The sequence below is a fragment of the Alosa pseudoharengus genome, unplaced genomic scaffold, assembly GCF_046254945.1.
Source record: "Alosa pseudoharengus isolate Yale_2024_CS ecotype anadromous, Long Island Sound unplaced genomic scaffold, YU_APseudo_1.1 YU_APseudo_1.1_scf_5, whole genome shotgun sequence".
Taxonomy (NCBI): domain Eukaryota; kingdom Metazoa; phylum Chordata; class Actinopteri; order Clupeiformes; family Clupeidae; genus Alosa; species Alosa pseudoharengus.
The window spans coordinates 16094823-16110803 of NW_027468837.1; the positions used below are offsets into that span (position 1 = coordinate 16094823).

Genomic DNA, 15981 nt, shown 5'->3' on the forward strand with positions numbered 1-15981 from the left:
ATGCTCAGTGGAATGACAACAAAAAAGGGAAATATGTTTTTCAGAAACGTTTTTATTGCAATATTCTATTGCAACCTGGCCTGAGAAAATTAGGCCATATAAAATATGTTCAAACAATTTGAAGTAGTATTATTGTCAACAATGCAATACTCTTAAAGCTTAGTCTCCATTGGAACAACAAGGTGTTTAAAAAGTTGTTTTTATAAAAAAAAAACATCATAATATCAGGATGTCTAAAAACATCTTGCGGATTTACACTTCTTCGAATGAAAGGCAACAATTTGTTTTCTTAAGTCTAAATCTGGCATGAGAAAATTAGGCCATAAGAAATATCTTCTAACAATTTGAACTATTATTGTATCATTGTCAACAACACAATGCTCTTAACAGGTCAGTCTCCATTGGAACAACAATATATTTTATACATGCATGTGTATAAAAAAAACCCATCATAATCATATCAGGATGTCCTTCGAGTGGAAGGAAAACATTGTTTTCTTAATGATCAAAAAGGAATATATGTCTCAAAATAGAGATCTAAGGTAAGCCATCTTTCACCATTACAAATTCAAAGCATTTCACTAACATCAGAAAAACGGATGTTCAGCCATGAAAATAATATCAACATGATACATTTTCAATTGTCTTCTTAAAAGAAATAGAGCATAAGTTTGAATAAACTCTGATTTCTTAACAAAATCAATAAAAATGAAATTGATACATTTCATAGAGAATCATTTCACTTAATTGTAAAACAATGGAAATCCATTATCAAAGTTTCAATCTGAAACCCATAAAGTTTGAGTTTGTGTCTTCACTGAAGACAAAATAAATTACAAAATGTTTGCATTTACAATCTTATTTGCATTCTTTGATGTAAAGAGGATAAACTCCCTGCAAACTGCCTTGCAGGCTGTAAAAATGGGAGATTTTTTTGTTGGTCATGTGATTTTAAGTCTTTTCTGTGTAATGTTCTACCAGGGTCTCCAGGGGTCGCTCTTGGTTGGAATCTTGTCTTTACCCTGGACATGCTGGACAGAAGAGTTCAACTGACACTGGTCACTCTCCTTCTTGTAGTCATCACAAGATGGTTGCAGAGTCTGGAACTGGGTCAGCAACTTTCCATAGGACTGTGTTTTCCCAGAGTCCTTGGACAGGAAGTACACAACCTCTTGAGCACACCTGGAAAAGCCCTGTTTAACAGCATCACAATGTGGCAGAGTCTTAAGCTGGAGCTGTCGTCTCAGGAGGTAAACGGTCATCTCCAGAATGTCGGCTTTCTCCAGCTTGGAGTCGGGTTGCTGGTTGAGGAGCTGTGGACCGAGGAGATCCTTGAGTTCCTCGATACTTTTGTTGATGCGATCCCTGCGCATCTTCTCAACAACTGGTTTTCTTATCTGCAAGAAGAATAACAACTCATGAATACCTTGCTCTTGCAATGTAATCAGCACAGCATGACAATATGTTTAATGAAGACAGACATTTTTATTTTACATTTTAATTTACCTTATGTGGCAGATTCACATGCCTCTTTGGGTAGTCTGCTGAGGAAGTGATTGTAGGTGCCATTGCTGTAGCTGCAGTGGATCTCTCTGTGTAGAGTGAATCTGATCAGAACTGGCTTCATGTCCTCTATTTATACTCCCAGATCTCCATATGAATGTGTGGGTCTTGGGCTGGTTGGAGTTTCTCACAGTCAGCAGCCAATGGCTGAGCTGCAGAGGACAATGAGGAGTATGGAGCTGCCACATGCTGGATTCTCCCATTGCTGGGGCACAATGGTCAAACCTCAGGGGAACAGGTGCTGGGTTGGGGGGATGGAGAGAGACCCACAGACCCACTGTGTGGATGTGGGAAAGGACTGACCCTGTGAGGACAGTTAATCTGCTGCCTGATGTTGGGGTCAATGATTTTGACAGGGTACACGTTACTCACCACTGTACACACACACGTGAAACATGAGAAGTATTGAATTTGTTTTGAGTCATTGAACAATATGACCTTGTTGCATTTAAAAAAAAAAAACATTTGTGTAAAAGAAAGGTATCCTGGCTAAACAAAGATGTATGATAGTTTGAAATACATAATAGCCATAATGTCTTGAATTAAGGAATAACATAAATGCTTAATCAAATAAATAAATAATGTAAAAGTACTATTTACAAAACATAATTTTTCGCCATTAAACAAAAGCACATTTTTACATCATGTAGAAAATGGAGGAGAAAAAAGTGGAGGGAAAACACTATCCAGAGTGTCTTGTGGATCTCCAGATGTAACAGCTGTTGTCCTCTTACATGGACATCACAAAAGGTCCCTCTCTAAGGCCTTTAAATACCTCTAATCACTAATGTAAAAGAGTGTCAGACAGTCATTTAGTACTGTTTGCTGTAAACATGGATTAACATTTCAAACCATCTGGAGGGGAAGGACCTGGGTTACTACTGAAAATTCAAGAAGTCAAGAAGTTGATGCTGTAAAAAAAAAAAAATAAGCATGTAATTCAATGTTAAGGACCATTTTATTTCTTTTCAAAATCACCATATTGGTTTTAAGACAGGATACTTATGTTGAATCACATCTTTTGTGTATTTCAAATAAGATTCTAATTACCTACATATTTGTGTCATTATTTTTCCAAATTCACTCTGAGATGTGGTTTGTGTGCGAGCGAATGCATAAGTTGTGAAAACACTCAAGATCAATGGTAAATATTTATTGATACGAGCTACTGTGTCAACATTCTACTTAGTTAATGTTACACGTGCCTATTCCCTTGTGTGTATGTGAGGGGACTGTGTATGTTAATGACCAGTTACTGAGACTCTCCTCTCCAGAGCTTTCCCACACTCTGCCCATTCATACAGCTCCGGATGAACAATAGAAGTGTGCCTTGTTAATTCCAACCCATCTGTAGGGGAGCCCTGACTAATGATGCCCTGAGGCTGAAATGGTCATTGCTGATGTACTTCCGAAATTAAGGCAACTGAATTGCGGAGACTGAGATAAAAAAAAAAAATTGTTACTGTCATGACTCATGACTCTTTTTGACTCTGAGACATTCCTCAGAGGATTCAAATTGTAATCATGGATGTGGCAGCTGAACCTATGATATGGTCCTCAAGATGTTATGTTATTTTCAGAGAATTATCCTTTGTCTTACTATTTAATACCCTACCCTCTATATCACTGACATCTGAGATCTGGACTCTGTGTCTATTGTCCCACAGGAGGTCTGTGAGAGAGTCCACCACGCTTTCCCACACTCTCTCCATTCTCTGCTCTTCAATGGGGGAACAATAGAAGTGTGTCTCATTACCCTCCACATTAGTCAAGGAGTTTCATCCCCCTGCTGCTCAGGACTTTATCTCCCACTTACCTGTAGAGAAACCTTATTATAAACCTTATTATTTATCCATTTTTCTTGAATTGATTATTGCCATACAAGTAGATCTGAGCATATGTGTGAGAATGATGTTAGAATGGAGCACAGCCAGGTGATACATTATATATAGGTTAAAAAAACATAAATTATATATCAACATAAAAATATCAAGGTTGTTGCATGCTAGGAGTTACTTACATATGTATTTATTTAAATGTATTTTTTTTAATTAAGAACTAATGATAAGCACCATAATACAATACTAAGAAGTTTCTGCTAATAGATAACTTTAAAACCCAACACTCTGGAGCTTTAAGGTCTAGAATTGAAATCTGTTCCTTAGATTGACAACACAAATGTCCTCTGATAATTCAGGATCATTGATTCATATTTATAAAATGCTGCAGCTAACTGGGACTAAAAAGAGGGAGCACATTACACCAGTGTTAGCAGCCCTGCACTGGCTCCCTGTGCAGCACAGAATACAATTCAAAGTGGCACTGCTTGTTTTTTAAAGCCCACATACAGTACATTGCTGACAAGTTGCATTCATACATTCCCTCAAGGTCTTTGAGGTCTGCATCCCAGTCACTTTTGAGTATCCCACAGTCACTTCTCAAACAGAAATGAGACCCTGCTTTTGCTGTGGTTGCATCAAGACTTTGGAATACTTTTCCAATGGACTTGAGAAATATACCAACCCTAACTGCTTTTAAATCCAACCTTAAGCCACACTTTTTCCGTCTGGCATTTGGCGACTGTTGATCCTGAAGTTGGGTTCTTGGAGGACAGTCTTATTGTCATGTCTCGGACTGTAAATATTTCATGTTTGTTTGTGTGTTGGGTATGTTTTTGTTTTATTTCTTTTTCTTTTTTTTGCTACATGATGCACTTGGGTCTTCCTTACTATCAATTTAACCTTTTGGAAAATGGAGGGAACATTTCAATCTTTGCTACTTTCTCCTGCCTGCCTGCTTTTCTTTTTCCTTGTGGCATATTTTAGAAGTAAATAGTGGTGTCCTCAATGTGTGGTCTGGACATTTGACAGTTTTTGATTATGATCAAATTCATAAAACACATTAAAAGTGACCTTAAAGACCCATTGCCTATGTATCTAGATAATTCATTGACCAATCCAGTACAAGAGAATAACACAATAACACTGACATGTTGAATTGCATATTTTATTGTAATTTTCTGGCATGAAAAAAACTGCCATAACAGAAAAGTATATTCAAACAAATCTGAAAAAAATTTCATGTCAACATCTGTTCTGTCTCCACTGGGACGAAGAGGCAAATAATAATGAATCTTTATAAAAGATATTTGTCGGATTGTATCAGAAACAACTATTGTGTTTCAAAAAGTCTTAATAACACTCCTTCCAGTTGAAGGTAACATTTATTTTTCTTAAATATTAAGAAAGTCAAGTTTGTCTCACTTTTATGAGATCTTATATAGACACCATCCTTCAGTGTGTTACAATAAAAAAGCTCTAAAACAAGCTTGGAAGTTAACAAAAATGATCACATTTCATGGAAATAATAACATAATGAAAATAGCCATGTAAAATCATGACATTTCATAAACATGTTCTATCTTTGAAGATAATAGTGAAAAATAAACTAGTACATTTCACAGAAAATGTTAATATTCTGTAAATCTGATCTTGTCCACCAATGGAAATCCATTATGGTAGATTCAAATTGAAATCATTAATGGAATTCTAAAAATGTTTGTCTTCAATGAAGACATGCTTAAAAAAAGTAAGCAATATATCTTTTCTTACAAAATAATTCTATGCCTTTAACGTAAAGATGATCAACCCCTGTAGGCTTCATCAATGTGAAGTTTCTTCTGTTTCTCATCTCTGACCAAGTCATGTTGAGAAGTCTCTGTCATTCTACCAGGGCCTCCAGGGGGCACTCTTGGCTGGACTCTTGTCTTTGCCCTGCACATGCTGGACAGGAGAGCTCAACAGGCACTGGTCACTCTCCCTCCTGTAGTCATTGCGTGGTGATTGTAGGGTCTGGAACTGGGTCAGCAACTTCCTATGGGACTGTGTTTTCCAAGAGTCCTCGGACAGGAAGTGAACAACGTCTTGAGCACACCTGGAGAAGCCCTGACTGGCAGCATCGAAGGAGGGTGATGTTTTCCCTGCATGAAGATGCCGTCTCAGGAGGCAAACGGTCATCTCCAGGATGTCGGCTTTCTCCAGCTTGGAGTCGGGCTGCTGGTTGAGGAGCTTTGGACCCAGAAGATCCTTCAGCTGCTCGATGCAGTTGTTGATGCGATCTCTCCGCTTCTTCTCCACAAGTGGCTTTCTTATCTGCAAATAGGAAATATATGTCATTAATACATATGTTCATGATTTATTAAAATGACAAGCCAGCAAAGCACACAAAAAGAAAACTGAATGAGGCAAGTTACAATATCTACCTTGTGGGGATTCAGGTGTTCCTTTGGGTAATCTGCTGTTGAAGTGATTGTAGGTGCCATTGCTGTAGCTGCAGTAGATCTCTCTGTCTAGAGTGAATCTGATCAGCACTGGCTTCATGTCCTCTATTTATACTCCCAGATCTCCATATGAATGTGTGGGTCTTGGGCTGGTTGGAGTTTCTCACAGTCAGCAGCCAATGGCTGAGCTGCAGAGGACAATGAGGAGTGTGGAGCTGCCTCATGCTGGATTCTCCCATTGCTGGGGCACAATGGTCAAACCTCAGGGGAACAGGTGCTGGGTTGGGGGTGATGGAGAGAGACCCACAGACCCACTGTGTGGATGTGGGAAAGGACTGACCCTGTGAGGAGACTGACCCTCTTGCCTGATACTGAGATCAATGCCAGAGACAGGACATAGTTTTGAATAGCATACACATATTTTATATGTAATAATATTATTATATATATCTATATACGGAGTGACTATTTGCATCCCTGGTACCATTAGCCTTGGCCACACAGCTGGGCTATTCGCACCCTGTATGAGGCGTGACAGCAAAATAAACATGGCGGGCATACGTTTTTTCGACAGCAGAAAGTGAAGAATTCAGAAAGGTTTCGCCACTAATATTTCCTCTGATGAATTTTCTGGTAGAGTTTTATTTGTATAATCTTTGTTCAGTGAATACATACAAACGTCTGTTTGTTAGTTAACAGCAAGCTTATGATTATGGCGGTCAGGTCTACGAACTCTAAATTTCCTTGCCAACACTCAGAAGCTCATGGAAGCATAGATAAGTGGTTAGCACAACAGGGTGGCACACTGGAGTCGATTCTTGTGAAAAATGTTTTTGCTAGAACAATTGAGAAAAGTAGCTACCCTAAATATAAGTGCTCTGTTTCTTCTGCAGAGAAGGCATGCCGTTTAAAAAGATACAATGAAGAAAAAAAACATCTCAAATCAGGGTGTAAATAGCACACATTACTATACACCAGGGTACAAATAGCATCAGCTTCTAATTACAAATAGCATACATTGATGCTATATTATTATTGTCTTATATTAAGATATTGCTATTTATTATAGTTGTATCATTATGTGGGCTTTTCATACATGTGATGATCCAAAAACTTAGAAATATATACTTTTTTCAAACTGTTGGTATATGCAGGGTCCCAACCGACATATTCCATCATGTCAGTGTTTTCGTATAAAATACTTTGGAAGTTCTGTCTGAATTCCCCTGTAAAAAAGGAGGGAAACTCCTCTTTAGACTCTCACCTTGGCTCTCCAGATGTAGCCTACCAGATGTCATCCTCTGTCATGTTGTTGGTAGAGCGCTCTTTGAGTTTCCCACACTCAGGCCTCTATGCATCACAAAAGCTTCTCAAGTCACCCATGTTGAGGAATGACGTCTATCAGCTCTGTGTTGTGCTGTAAACAGAGAATGACATCACAAACCATCTGGAGGGAAAGAGTCTTATTGGATGTACCCCTTTTATAATACAATGTAAAAGTAAAATCAAATAAAATATTTTTGAAAAGAAAGTCTTTATCTTATACTTTCCTTTCTTTGATTTGTTTGTGCAATAACTATTTTTTTCCAAATTAACACCCTTTTGAGTGGAGCAGTGTTTTTAAATGATTAAAATGGGTCCAACAAGTGCTGAATATGCGAGAAGTGTATGCAGGTTACTTATATCATAAGAAAATGAAAGATAGGTTCTTGATGGCAATAAGACTGAAATTAAAATAGGAATGTTCCTACTTTTTGGAATGTTGATTAGTTACTTACTGGTAAGTCATTTGTCTTGTATAAGCTAATATGATTTAGTTCACTTTATTTTGACACACAATAATCAGAGAAGTTTTTGAAGTTTGTTGTCTAAAGAAAAATTCTTTGACTGCCAGACAGACTCCTTTTCTCATCCTTTTATGTCTTTGGTCTGCATCTGAGCCTATTGACCCATGAAGGTCTGTGAGAGAGTCCACCACGCTTTCCCACACTCTCTCCGCTGCTCTGTAATGGGGGAACAATAGAAGTGTGTCTCATTACCCCTACCATGATGGAGGAGCATTCACCTCCGTGTTGCTGCCCGTATGAATACTTGGAGTGGCGTTTCTTTCAGCAGTTCTGTCAGCTAGATTCTTTTAAATATTTTTTTTCTTTTTCTTCTAAAAGTTGAGATATAGTATTTCAGAAAAAGTTTAATCTACATTCTACCATTTACCAACCTGAGTGAATGAATAATGTTATGCTAATGACTATAGTTAGAGCAGCTGATGGATCTTTAGGTGAAGTCATGCTTTCTCTCCCTTGATGCGCATCATTGTAAATAAACTCTGTTCCTGATTTTTCATACTATTGGTCTGACTCTATTAAATCTAGGGTATCAAAATTACCATCATAAGAAAATGGACATGCAGAACCCTATGTGTCATAGCCTACTCTAATTCTATAGTAACGGTTCAGGTTATGCTTATGGTTCTTGGGAGACACTTTTGTCCAAAGTGTCGTACAATAAAATTATTAAAAAATAACAGTCGAAAGTAGTAATAAAGCCTATAAAAATGTGAATAAAAGTAATAGACTAAATAATTCTACCAGATTAATAACAATAGCAAATAGTCATATGCAATAACCATGAATTTACAAATCATGTTAATCCTATATTTAATTGAGAATAATTCAAAGACATATCAGTTGCTGAAGTATAGAGAAATGTAATTGTTTGGGAAAATACATTTTTAATTTAATGCGAGTAACATGACTAAAAAAAGTTGGGACAGTTGGGCATGTTTACAGTACCCCTGTGTTGCTTTATCTCTGTATTTAACAATATTCTGCAAATGTTTGGGAACTAAGACCAGTCACCGAGATGGTGGTGACCAATCACGGTGCCAGTTAACCTAATTAGTTGTGAATTTTTCCAGCTTTTTGTTGACTCCGTCCGAACTTTTTTGAGACTCAACTTTTTTGAGACTCAACTTTTTTGAATACTCAAAATGAGCTTATATTTGACATGAAATAATCAAATTGGTCACTTTCAACATTTGCTATGTTGTCTATATCCTTTTTGCAGCTAAATATGGCTTTATGAGATTTGCTGATGATCACGTTCTGTTTTTGTAAAAATGTACACAGCATCCCATTCCCAACTTTTTTTAAAATTGGGGTTGTACAAACCGTTACTCTGTAAGGAGAATCGATATCTATAGCTACATACAAGGATGATCGATTTTGACTTTTCAATTCAATAATGTAATATCTCTGAAAATGCATGAACATTGGTAATTGGACTGCACTAACCATTGACTATCATGGTCAAGGAAATAAAGGAACAATTCAGAATAACTCTTCTATTGGGAAGAAAACACCTGAGATGAAAAATGGAATAAGGGACTGAACAAAGATATGAAAATGTATTTTTACTTTTATTTTATGGATTTTTTCCGGTGCATGATACAGTCATTTCATATTATTAAGTGCATTCTAGAATTAGTTCAGTATAAAGTTCAGTAACAAGTTCACTCAACGGTCTTTATGAAAGACACAGACAGATTCATATCAGGGCCAGCTGTGGCCATTATGAATACCATGTGAATATAATTCACAAGTAAATCACTCCTACAGAAAGGAGATTACATTCACTATTCTTAAATATTAAGAAAGTTTCAGATTTCTCACATTGTTGAGAACTTATAAAGTACTATTCCCTCACAGAGGGAAATGTTTTCTAAAGGAAGAAGTTGAAAACATTTTGTAAGAAACAAAGTTTTGCTCAGAATTTAAGCACAATAAAATCATCACATAGCATGACATAGCACTGACTCAAGTAAGGATTGTTCATTGAAACCATGAACATCATTACAGCATTATAGCTTCAAATACCGAAACAAATGTTGTGAAATCTGAGTCTTCATTGAAGACATGCACATTTTCATACAGTTAATGAAGTTTCAAAGAAAACCAAGATTGGTCATTACATATTAATGACAATATCTGAGTTTGTTCCAAGTACAATCGTGTAATAACTCAATAATTGAAAAAACCCTCACAAAGGACATTTGAATTGCAAATGGTTTCTCCATCTGTACACATAAATGTCTATTATTTTCAAATGAAAAGAAAATAAGACACCTGCATTTGCAGGCATAAACTTTGACCCTATCAGAACATGACTTCTTGGGTGTGTATCTTCGACTGTAGTTTCCTACCACGGCCTCCAGAGGGCACTCTTGATTGGACTCTTCTCTTTACTCAGTGTCTGCTGGTCCAGCATGCTCAGCTGTGGTGTGTCTTCATTAGAGGACGGCTTCAGGGTCTGGACGTGGTTCAGCACGGTTCCATGGGACTGTGTCTGGACCTTATCTTCGGACAGGAAGTAAACAACCTTTTGGGCACACCTGGAGAATCCCTGATGAACAGCATCAGAGGAGGGCAGAGTCTTAAGCTGGAGCTGCTGTCTCAGGAGGCAAACGGTCATCTCCAGGATGTCAGCTTTCTCCAGCTTGGAGCCGGGCTGCTGGTTGAGGAGCTGTGGACCCAGAAGATCCTTGAGCTGCTCGATGCAGTTGTTGATGCGATCTCTCCGCTTCTTCTCCACTATGGGTTTTCTTATCTGCAAAGATAAGGAAAATGTCATGAATACATTTGTCCTTTTACTGTTAAAGTATCAGGCTGACAAAGTATGTTGACACTGAATTCAAAAGATGTAAGGTTACAATATTTACCTTGTGGTTCAGACTCAGGTGTTCCTTTGGGTAATCTGCTGTTGAAGTGATTGTAGGTGCCATTGCTGTAGCTGCAGTAGATCTCTCTGTGTAGAGTGAATCTGATCAGCACTGGCTTCATGTCCTCTATTTATACTCCCAGATCTCCATATGAATGTGTGGGTCTTGGGCTGGTTGGAGTTTCTCACAGTCAGCAGCCAATGGCTGAGCTGCAGAGGACAATGAGGAGTGTGGAGCTGCCACATGCTGGATTCTCCCATTGCTGGGGCACAATGGTCAAACCTCAGGGGAACAGGTGCTGGGTTGGGGGTGATGGAGAGAGACCCACAGACCCACTGTGTGGATGTGGGAAAGGACTGACCCTGTGAGGACAGTTAATCTGCTGCCTGATGTTGGAGACAGGGGTGACAGGACACATGCTCATCATTACTGTGCACACGTGTGAGACGTGTGAGACATGAGTGTAGCCATCAGTTTTGAAGCACTTTGAACTATGTCACGCAGGATTCTTCATCAATGGATCTCAGTTAATTTGCTTTTTTATGGAAATGAAGGATGAAGAATGAGTATCTTCATTCTTCAATGCTTTAATATTAATTTGGATGACAGTACATTTGGGAGATGATTTGTCAATTACTTCTCAATTTCACTTAAATGGAGGAAAACTCTCCTCACTAGACCTGTGACAGTAGGAGTGTAGAGATGTGTCCTCTGTCTTGTTGCTGGCAGTGCACTTTTCCACACTACAAAAGGCCCTCCCATCCAGCTATCAGCTTTGTTGTTGTGAGTCAGAAGAAAGGAATGCCATCACAATCTGGAGGGAAATATCCTCATTGGCTAGTGCAGTAAAGCCCCAGAATTAGTATTTATAGCACAGAGCCTTCTTAGTTGAATTCCCATAAAATAAAATTACATTTTAAAAAGTTGATTATCTTCCAAGAAATACAATGTTATTTGTTATTACATGGGGTGTGCATGTAATAACAAATAACATTGTATTTCTTGGAAGATAATTCCAAACAATGATTCAGGATGTGCTTTGGATTGGCAACATACATAGTAATAGGCGCGTGCCTATTCCCTTGTGTGTTTGTGGGACGGTGGACACTAGTGACCCAGGACTGAAACTCCTCTTCAGAGCTTTCCCACACTTTAACCATAGAGTCCCCTGTGAGTAATAGAAGCGTGCCTCATTCATGCTAATTTACGCGTAGCGAGGCAATATCATCGAACAGTCACAATAAAAGATTTATCAGGTAAACATGTTCTGCGGTTAATATGTTTCAAACTTCCAGACATTCATATTCTATCATTTGAGTATTGGAAAATAGGACAGATAGATACATTTGAACTGATGAGGAAATACAGACCTTGCAAGTCTTGTGGAATATATTTCTGAAATATGTTATGTAGTTTGCTATTGAATAACAAGGTCTAAATGTTTCTGGAGGTGTATTAAATATCAACATAACTTATTATTACTGAGAGCCAAGAATGTTTTTTTCAGCACTGATGTTTAAGGCTTGTATTGTATTTGTGTCTATTGACCCACAGGAGGTCTGTGAGAGAGTCCACCATGCTTTCCCACACTCTCTCCATTCTCTGCTCTTCAATGGGGGAACAATAGAAGTGTGTCTCATTACCCTGCACATTAGTCAAAGAGTTTCATCCCCCTGCTGCTCAGCTGACTGTGAGAGCAGTTCAGTTTCAGGCCAACCACTTGATGTTTGACTAATCCTTCAGATTTTTTGGTCAATCATAATTCATGATCTAAATCTGATATTTAATGTAGGCCTAAATAAAAATGACAGGGATCAGAAAGTAGTTCAGCACTTTATTCTGCTAGTTGATTTTATAGACCTGACATGAGAAGCAAACAATCATGGTGGCTACCTGGCTGGCTATTTGCCCAAAAGGTTAGCAAACTGTAAGATTGTCAATGTCAACACAAACAAACACACCATAGCATTATGGTAAGGTAAACTGATACATAAACATGTTTGTTGACACTGTATTGATGATGGTAAAAAAATACAAATAGGCGTAGTCTTGCAGGCCCAGACATGTCTTTAGCACTTCAGGATTACCTGTGTGGAGACAACTTAAAACTGTGAACTTGAAGCATATTGAAAATAGACACAAATATAACTACACCTTCAACCCTGTTCCAGAGATGGGAAGTAATGAAGTACCCAAATGGTAACACTTTACGGTAAGGGTATATTAATCATCATGAATTCATACATGAATTAATTCATGATTTATGTATTACTTCATTCCTTAATATTTTATGAATCATCAGGAATTGACATGAGACCTCATACATGAACCACGCACCATCTAAAGCATTAGGTACGGTGGGCACATCATTATGAATTATGATTTATTAAGAATGATCATAATGATTTCTTTTTCTGCTAAAGATTTGGTCATCACTACTCAAATTCTGATCTGAACACTATTTGTGCAGTTCTCTAAACACATGCCATTATTCACAACTTTAGTTGAGGGGCCACAGACATGAACTCATCAGTATTTAAAATTAAACCTTATATTCATGTAATCATGATGATCATGCTTAAGAAATCATTAATCATAATGATGTACCCAATGTACCTAACGCTTTAGTTGATATGTTGTTCATGCATAAGGTTGTGAATGAGAGATTATGAACTCATGTCAATTCCTGATTCCAAGATATTAAGGAATGAAGTAATACATAAATCATGAATTAATTTATGAATGAATTCATATAAATTCATGTAGGCTACTCTTACCATAAAGTGTTGCCCAAATACTCAACTAGTATCTGGTTTACCTGAGTACTAATTATTCTGACATTTTTTTACCTTTGCTCACCTACATTTGAAATAAAATATCTGTACATTCTACTCCTTACTTTTTTGAAATGGTTGTTTACATGCATTTAAGAGGAGTTATCGATTATTTTTATTTCATGTCATTGCATGCCTTCCCATCATCAAGGCCAATCTCAACCTAAATGAATGGGACAATTTCGGCACAGTGCCTCTGCAGCAGAGGTGACACAGAAAGTCAAGTGCAAAAAACAATGGTAAGGCTACATGATGACGGAAAACGTCTTAAGTTTTGGCGGAAACTTTTTTAGTGCTTTATCAGGACATGTACAGATGACAAAACTGTTGTTTTGTTTGCCGTTTACTGGGCCTATTCTGCCAGCAAGCCTACCTCAAGCAGAATGTTTGTTTCTCTGCAAGTTCATCCTTGGTTTAGTAAACAAGCAACAAGCTTGGTTTAGTAAACGAGCAACAAGCTTGTCTGGTATTTCTAGGGACTGTAAAAAGTTACAGTTGATAAATTGGAATATCTATGTACAGTCTGCTCCTTTTAACAGAATTATACAGTAACGTAGTCTCTCAGAAATTCTAGTACTCTTTTTACTTTTATACTTTCAGAACATATTATTAGAGCCTGTATTTTCTTACTTTTACTTGAGTAAAGAAGTTGAATAAATACTAAATACTTCCTGCCTCCCCCTAGTGCCCACGTATCAGTTCACTGACAGGTATGACACCTATCAACTGACTTAAGAGGATATGGTCCCCTAAGTTGAAATGTAATGACAAACCGAGCCAAATATTTGAGATTGTTTGTTATAGTGGATGGAATCCACTATCTTGAAATCTCCTGGCTTCTTCTTATTATTATAGTGGATGGAATCCACTATCTTGAAATCTCCTGGCTTCTTATTATAGTGGATGGAATCCACTATCTTGAAATCTCCTGGCTTCTTCTTCTTCTTATTATTATAATTATAGTGGATGGAATCCACTATCTTGAAATCTCCTGGCTTCTTCTTCTTCTTATTATTATAGCCTTTTTCTTTTTACCTTTTCAAGAATTAATGTGACTCTAACCGCTTAACGTACAGACATGTTGAAATAATCGTTTTGTACGTCTGGAGTTGGACAAGAGAGTTACTTTTTCAGATTTTCTTAAAAGTTTATACTTTTTGAGAAATAGGGGATTAAAAATGACAAAAAGCTAATTTTCCCCCCATAGACTTGTATGGCTGTGATGTCATAATGGCCTAAAGCCATAGGGAGGGAAAGTAATCTCATCGCCATCTAGAAAAAAAAAAAAACATCAACCATGGCTGCTGCCGCTTGTTTGAAGCTGATATCACGTTGGTTTAAGACAGGGAGTTAGAAGTTTCTTAACTGCTTCCTTATGTTGGAATATGCAACAATGTACTGTAGCGTCGGTGGATGTACATGTTTAACGTTGAATAAGTGTCTCCCAGAATGCAGTGCGAGTGAATGCTATAATGTGTAATGTCAGTTATAATAGTTGTAGTTACGTTTACCATGTTGTGTATTTGTTAGCGTGTTAGTGTCTTTAGTTGTACCTCATGTGTTTATCTTCGTGTTGATGTGTGTGGTAAACCCTTATTGTGTGTTAACATGTGCGGCTGAGACTACCCCTGTGTTGCCCTATGTAGTTATCCTAGTAGGCTATGTCTGATTGTGTTTGAGTCTGCCTGTTCCAATAAATGGCCGTCCTGGCCAAATGTGAATCTTGTCTGAGGGTGAGATCGCTACAGTACAAACATGTATGTAAGGGATACCTATGTGATATCTGCAACAGTGGTACCAGAACTCCCCCTATTACCGTCGGTCCCGTATTTCCACCGTCTTGCGTGTATGTGTCACTTAATATCCATTTCTATTCACCCCTTGCAGACACGTGACTTAAGTCACATGACGGCTCCATGCTGGACGGCAAAAAGATAGGAGACGGACGGCAAATTACATTATGTCATAAAGATTATGATGAACTGAACACCATTACTATAACATTTTTTTCTTTTTACCTTTTCAAGAATTAATGCGACTCTAACCGCTTAACGTACAGACATGTTGAAATAACCGTTTTGAAGGTCTGGAGTGGGGCAAGAGAGTTATTATTTCAGATTTTTTTTAAAGTTTATACTTTTTGAGAAATAAGGGATTAAAAATGGTAAAAAGCTAACTTTTCCCCCCTTAGACTTCAAAGGCTATGATGTCATAATGGCCTAAAGGCAGCTGCGCTTGTTAAGCTCCCAGAGTAGTTCCCGGGCTAATTAGAACACTGACACAGGTGTCACCTGTGAAATCCACTGTCTCAGCTTCTAATGCATACAATCTGGTGCTCCCTAAAACTACACATCCTGTTTAAGTGTTTCCCATGTGTCAAAATAAAAGTCACAGCCATATCTCATGCTTTGCGCATTATATCTCCAGAACGGTTTGACGCATGTGCTTCAAATTTGGTACAAGTATTTGTATGGACTCAAAGATGAAGTGAGTTGATGTTGGAGGTCAAAGGTCAAAGGTCAAGTCAATGAACACTCTGAGTGCGATATCTCAAGAATGCCTTGACATACATGCCTGAAATTTGGTAT

At 37.8% G+C, this 15981-nt stretch overlaps 3 pseudogenes; all 3 read right to left on the reverse strand.

The window, feature by feature from the left end:
- Positions 1-934: 934 nt before the first annotated feature.
- LOC143104078 (transcription factor HES-5-like) lies at positions 935-1627 on the reverse strand (annotated as a pseudogene).
- A 2928-nt stretch (positions 1628-4555) lies between these two features.
- On the reverse strand, positions 4556-5942 carry LOC143103924 (transcription factor HES-5-like; annotated as a pseudogene).
- A 3341-nt stretch (positions 5943-9283) lies between these two features.
- Positions 9284-10680, reverse strand: LOC143103955 (transcription factor HES-5-like; annotated as a pseudogene).
- Positions 10681-15981: the final 5301 nt, after the last annotated feature.